This window comes from Lonchura striata, chromosome 2, assembly GCF_046129695.1.
Source record: "Lonchura striata isolate bLonStr1 chromosome 2, bLonStr1.mat, whole genome shotgun sequence".
Lineage (NCBI taxonomy): Eukaryota > Metazoa > Chordata > Aves > Passeriformes > Estrildidae > Lonchura > Lonchura striata.
Genome location: NC_134604.1, coordinates 17,117,746 through 17,124,775, shown reverse-complemented (window position 1 = coordinate 17,124,775; position 7,030 = coordinate 17,117,746). Strand labels below are relative to the sequence as shown.

Here is a 7,030-nt window from a genome sequence, read left to right as displayed (position 1 = left end):
AACTGTAGCATTGAGCATTTTAATATATTCAGGAAACACCCATTTGACAACAGCTCTTGTTGATTATTGGATCTTTCGAGTATCGGTGACAAAATAAATCAATCAGAATAAAAATAAACAAAATCAATCCATCAGAATAGAGAGATGTTCTCAGAGGTGATTTGAATTCCAGTGTGTCCTGTGTTCCCCAGGCAGCCCGGTGACCCCATCCCAGGTTGGGGAAGAATCCTCGAGCCAGAGCTCAGCACTGCATCCAGAGCCTCACGACAGGAGCTGTGCCTCGAGTGGAGGTGGGAGGTTTATTATTTCACACATTCTGTGTGTGTCTTCATCATGCACACCCCCTGTTTCTCATAACTCCCTGCCTGCTGAGCAGGAAAAAGGAAAAGCCGAGTGGGAAGCGGGAGGGATGGGTCTGTGAGAGGCACTTGTGCCACTCACACATGCAGGTGCGACACCTCATCAGCTGCAGTGCCCTGCTTCACACCGAGCCTGCATGGATAAGCATTCCCAGATTAGCTGGCAGGCCTTGCATTTCAAGGTATGACTGTGTTTCTGGCATGTGGTGTAATCACAGGGAAGAGTTTTGATGGATAGCAGAGAAGGAGAGGGATGCTCACTGAGGCCAGTTGATGCATACAGGGTCATTTATGTCTTGTCCATAAACTTATGAAGTACAAGAAGAGACCCCTGGGAGGCCAGTGACACTAATGGAAAAGTTAAGTGCGAGACTGTACAGATGGACTTGATGGCTTTTATTCAGAGTTGTTATTAATTTAGACAAAAGCAATCTAAAGCTGTCAGGAGTGCAACCTCTTCATTCACTTCTGTAAATTATCATAGTGTCCATCACCTCAATAACAGCAACTCAGGTGTGTTTGTCTTAGAGGTGAATCTCAACCTGCTGGATTAACTTGTGATTTGGAAGGAAAAAATTAACTTTCATTCTCTAATAAGCTGTGGGGTTTTTTTTAAGATTGCCTTTTTAATATGCTTGAAAGTGGTGCAAAGTCAAAGTGTGAGCCCATAGCAAATGCAACAAGTTGAGTAGCAGGCATTACCCTTTATCTAACTGGTCTGTGGATGGCCATGAGAAGTCATTAGTTCCCAAATTCCAATATTCACAGGTATTTCTGCTATTGTAAGGAAAGCTGGTGACAGCAGGGTGAATTTTTTTCTCATTTCCAGTTACACTTGAGTACCAGCTGTACCATGTAATAGTTGTAACATTTTTTTCCTTCAAAGGGAGCATCCCTCACCCTGATGAGAATTGCAGCCTGAAAAGATCATTCTGATTCAGTGCTCTCAACTGTCACCCCTCTGACCTCACAAAATAGACTTTTCAGCTTTTCTGTATCACCTCCTGCTTTCCCTGGGCACGGTGCATTCTCATCACCTCCTCCTCCAGGCTGACATTTGATTCATTGAGATGCATTCTGATAGAGAAATCCCACATTAGCTGCTCTTGGGAGACTGACAAAACCTTTGTGATGGATAAGCTTTCTTCTGAAGTTTGAGATAGCCTAGTGTACACCTGATTTTTTTTTTTTTTTTTTTTTTTTTTTTTTTTTTTTTTGTGTGTGTGTGATTCTGCACCTATGAGGTAGGGCAGCCTCAGAAACATGACGTCTGTTACATGATATTTGTAACTCTAGCCGTGGAGAAGCACAAATGATCTCGTGTAATGTTAAACAACAGCTAGTCTCTCTTTCCTTTTCCTTATCTAAGGAAACATAATTCACTCTGTGCCTGTGTCCCTAATTAGTAACACTTGCAAGCCTTGACCTTTCAACAGAGAGCTCAGCTCAGCCTCATCTGTAGAGAATTGCCCCTATGATGTAGCTGTGCATAATAATAAAAACAATTTAAAACGCATTAAAACCTTAAAAGAACCCCACCAAAACCCAAACCACTTAACAGTTTAGACCCAGACTTCTCCAGTTTATTCATGTTGAGCAGTAATTTGCTCTGGTAATGGTCCCAATGAGGCAGTTTTAAGACACTGTGGACTGAAAGTAAGAGCATTGTTTAATAAATAAGCAGTTGTGTCCTTCTTTGTTCGTTTATGACTCAATGTTCTTTGTGTCCAGTTCATGATTTGTTCCCAGGATCAGCCTACTTTCAACGCTTTGCTCTTTTGCCTTATTTTCTCTGATTATTTCTCATAATCTGGAAGAGAGAAAAAAAAATTGTTAAAGTCCCAGCTGGAATGCAGTGATTTTGTCCAGACAACTGTCACTTTTAGGGATGACTGTAAATGTTTATTTACTAAGTGACAGTAAGACGTTTTTTCTTTTTTATGTTACAACTATATATTGCCAGGTCTCAATTTCTTATTCTAGATCATAGAAGTGTCCTCTGCCTGAAATAATTTTAAAATTTAACTAGATGTTTCTCATACACATTGATTTAATATACATATTTGTCTAGTTCAGAACAACAACAAAAAAGCCAGACTCCAAAATCAGTATGTTGTCTGAAGAAAAGTAATGCCATATACAAATTTTTTCTCTCTAGTCAGAGCACTTGTCCAGGGATTTCCATGGGATTTTCCACCTGATTACTTTAAACTGCACTTCTCCCTTTGTATCAATCACTGGAGAAACAGATGAGTGCTTACAGCATAAGAGCTGCTGATGGTTTTACCTTAAATCTAACTTGTATAGGTTCTCAGATTTCCTTATTTTCACTTTATTTCATGGAAAAAATAATGTCTTTCAGTATTATTTGGAGAAGAAATTGTATTAAGCCTCAGGACCAGGAGGGCTTACCATACATTGAATTCCTTTTCTAATTAGGATGAATTATGTTAAAAAAAAATTCCTCACCTTGAAGATTTCATACATTAGAGAAGAAAATTTCTGCTTTAAAAAAAAAAAGAGGGTTTACTACTACATTAGCAAAATTGGGAACAAAATCTGTGCCCATTTTTCCTTCTCTTTTGTGAAGCCAGTAATAGTGGCTGCCCATTGTCAGACAAAATAATATCAAAATTTGCCTGCTCTTATGCATTTTACTGGTGTCTCCTCTTTGCAATCGAGATGCCAAATCTATCCAGGTGATATTTCAATGCCCAGCAGCTTGTGAGAAATACTCCCCTGACCATGTGTAGGGGCTGAATAACCAATCAGCCCGAGGCAGGCCTTGCTGTGAGTCCCAGGGATGCTGGGTGATGGTTACCACAGGGCTTGGATTTGGAGCAATGTGTTTTTCCAAGATGAAAAGAGGGAGTACGAGCCTGATTCAAGGAATTCATTCCCTCCAAGGTGATAGTGCCCATCAAGTTTGACCTTTTTATGCAAGTATATGTAATAAACTGCAGATTATCCTTTCCTAGGCTTTTTTTCCCCCAAGATATTTCGTTTTATAATGTTAAAAATTATGAATATTACTCTGATCTAGTATGCAGGGATGTTTCTATTCAGCTCCCCTCACTTTAATTCTAAAGTTCTTTAGAATGCATTCTTTAATGCATTCTTTTGGTAATTTATTTGCTTTCAACTAAGTGCTGTTAACCTCCAGTTGAGAACATTTGGGGTTTTAAAATTCAGATTTGGAGGGTCTGAAAAGAATAATGTGTATACATTTACATTCCAGACTTCTGCAACTGTGATGAAAACAAGATTAAAGAAGAAATCATTGGCAATGCAGTGCTTCAACGACTGAACTGCTGACATTTTTTGGTGGATATTAAGGTATCTTTAGCTGCTATTTTAGCAAAATGGGCTAAATTTTCTTCTATATTGTATTCTAAATTTCAAGAGATACATATAAAGGAAAATGCTGCCCTGCTACTTAAAGAGTTCATTTTTTTGCATTTTTTTGTTAATGCTGGATTTTCTTCTGTTGCACATGTACCTTACACATTTGTAAGGGCCTTCTTCTGCAGCTGCCATGCAAATAGCTGTGTATTTGAGATGGCTGAGATCATACCTAACTCATCTCCCTTAAAAGCTACCATTTCAATTCCTCCTCCCCCTGCTACTTGACCCAGGCTCTGTCTGAGCTGCTCAGCTGTGGAAACAACTGCAAAGGAAACAGATAATGATGGTAAACTGGGGTGTCATGCTTCTCTTTGTGTATGGCCATTGTAATACAGATCCAGCAGGCCAACAATGACTCATCAGTGGCACCAAGCCTGCAATTTTGCTGTGTTTGCAATTTCAGAGAAGAAAAGCAGCTCACAATTACATGTATTAAACTTTCAGATGATGCAGAAATGATGACGTACATCACTTCTATTATCAGTCAAACTCCAGGGAGAGGGCATCGGATCTTTATGCAACCCAGGTGCACATTTTTAATAATTTAATCAGCCCAAAGCACCCTCATTTTGCCAGAGAACTCTAATTCATGCCTTGAAAACCACACCATGCCCTGTGTCTCCCCCCTGCCAGTGGCAGTAAATTACAGCTCACCATTCATAATCTTTACCTGCATTTAATCCAGCACCCTCTGCGAGAAGCTCAGCCAAATCTGCTCCACAAGCTGAAAAAACTGGACAAAAAATGCCATGAATTATCTTCATGGGGATTATGAATAGCAAAAGGGACTGCTTAAAAAAAAAAACCAAGAAGCCAACAAGCAGCTGATAATTTGGTTTAGGCAAATACATGTGAGAAATGTATTCATGCTGGTCTCTGAGAATGATGTTCCTCAGCAAGGATGGATTGGTTGTGGGAGAGAGCCAGACCCCTGTTTGATTTTTCTCTTTTCTGCCCCTTTTCCTTTCCCAATGTTGTCACAGGCCAGGGAATAGGCTGGCAGACTGAGCAAGCAGCAATCCTGGTGGGGAAACTCAGCTCACCTTTTGGCTAGGTGGAACTCAAATTTAGAAACCCACTTAGGTATGATCTCAGCTACCCAAAATACACAGTCATTTGCATGACAGCTGCAGGAAAAGGCACTTCCAAAAGTTTAAGGTACATGTGCAACAGCAAAAGATCCAACATTAATAGATGAATTCAGAAAACAGAGCACATTAAGTAGCAGTGCATCACTTTCCTCTATATATACCTATTGGAACTTAAAATACAGAAGGGAGGGGTAGGGTTAGAGGGATGACCTAAGCAAATGCCATGGGAAGTGGGATGCATTTCCAGAGGGTAGAAATGTGATTCAGGGTTGGGAGGAGGTTTTGGAGGGGGTATGTGTGGGTTTGTTTTGCCTACCAAGAGCTTGCTGCCAGCATGGGTATTCCTAATTCCCAGATGGGGCATTAGGAATTCCCCAAAAAACCTTACAGGCGTGAGGGGCCTCCATCAGAGCAGGGCTCAGGGACAGCCCCAGCTCTGCTTTGTGCCTCTCCCACTCTGGTTTGTGCCTCTGCCCCTCTGCTTGCCCACCCTGGAGAGTTCCCCATGGCCCTGAGTGCTGGAATTGGCCACCTTTGTGTCCCCCAAAAAGCTTAATGAAAGAAGCTGGAGCTGCTGTTTTGAAAGCTGTCCAAAGAGGATTTGGATGCTCTGCTCTCATTAAAAAACTGGTGGGAAAACAGGTGCCAAAATCCTGCTGTTGACCTCGTAAATCTGCCTGCACCAAAAATCTCCAGAGAGAGTTGAGAAAGACAAGTGCATCTTCATCTGACTGGCACTGGCTGACATCACACCACTTTCAAAGTATTTTTTTTCCTTATGTCTTTTTGCCCACACCAAAATGAATGGTGGGGATGGGGAGAAGAAACACACCTAAGAATTTTTTTAATGTTGTTAATTTTGGATTGATACTCTTCTCTTATTTCAATTTCCTTTTAAAGGGAATTTAAAAAATCCAACTAGTCAACCAAAAGATTAATTTTCTTACTGTTCTACTTAAAACTATTTCTAGGTACAGAACTTGCCAGTCTTTGTAGGTATTGGCATAAAATAGGAGAAAATATTGAAAATTAAGAAATGTACTTTGTTTTTCATCACCAAAAGAATATTTTTACATTTAAAGAGTGGGTGAAGAAAAGATAGTCAAAGCTTAATCCCCACTTAACAAAAACATTTCCATGTGTTTTACTTATATGAGTCATTCACAAGAAATGAGTCACAACTGAGGAGTGAAAAATCTTCCATAGACATTAATAAAAATATTAACAAAGATAACTACTTATAACATATTGCTTTAAAAGAGCACTCAAAGATGCTATAGAGGTTAGAGGGGACCAATATGCTTAATTTCTTCTAGCTGAGCTTTGTCATTTGGTAGTCAAGGTAAATAGTGCAGGTTTTATGAAAAGAAAATAAGTTGTTTCAAAAATTCATGATTCCTGCTTAACATATCTGAACTTTTATAAACTTAAAAGATACAAAACATCTCAAGAAATCATATTGGCTCATTCAGAGAAGTGTTAAGCAGAATAATTAGAGTCCATCCATGTGATTGTAGGGAAGTTTCTGATAATCTGATACATTTCCTCTGGTGATTAAAACATTTTGCATGATGAGCTGAGACAGTGGAGTATATTTCATGTTTATAGATTTTTCAGTGTCATCGCAGTTAAAGATTAACAGGACTCCCAGTGCTTGTTCTTGGATTTAACAATCAACACCAGAATAAATTAATCCAGATCCTCTTTCCAGAAAAGACCTGCTGCCCATCAGTGCCATGTCCCAGGCAAAGGTAATCCTGATGTCTTTTTCTCTGATATTCTTGGTGATGATGAAGTTAAACATGCTTCAGATCCATACAGACTGATTGAACTATTCCTTTTTCCCTTCCTATTTTTGATAATTATTCATTGTTAGCCTCTCCATAGTGGAAAGTCTGTTACTGCATGAGCAGTGGTGTTCAGTATTTTGGAATTTCAATTCTGCAGAGGCTGTGCAGTTTGGTTTGTTACCTTGAGAGTGGAGGTAGATGTGATAGAGCAAGAGGCTGAGGCTGCACAATGACACTCAAAACAGGGAGTAAATCCCTGGAAACTCTCAAAAAAAGCTGTAAACAACAAAGCATGTGTTACAGATGCTGAAATGATCCTCCCTGAACACTTATTCCAGATTTCAGAGTGCCTGTTCATTTTCTATTGTGACACTTGCAAGAGGCT

General features: G+C 39.7%; 1 long non-coding RNA gene across 1 annotated transcript; it reads left to right on the top strand.

The window, feature by feature from the left end:
* Positions 1-207: 207 nt before the first annotated feature.
* LOC110481504 (uncharacterized) lies at positions 208-6,581 on the top strand. Its single transcript, XR_002467263.2, has 3 exons — positions 208-290; positions 3,598-3,695; positions 6,567-6,581. It is a non-coding gene; the product is annotated as an uncharacterized LOC110481504 (long non-coding RNA).
* The last annotated feature ends 449 nt before the right edge of the window (positions 6,582-7,030 follow it).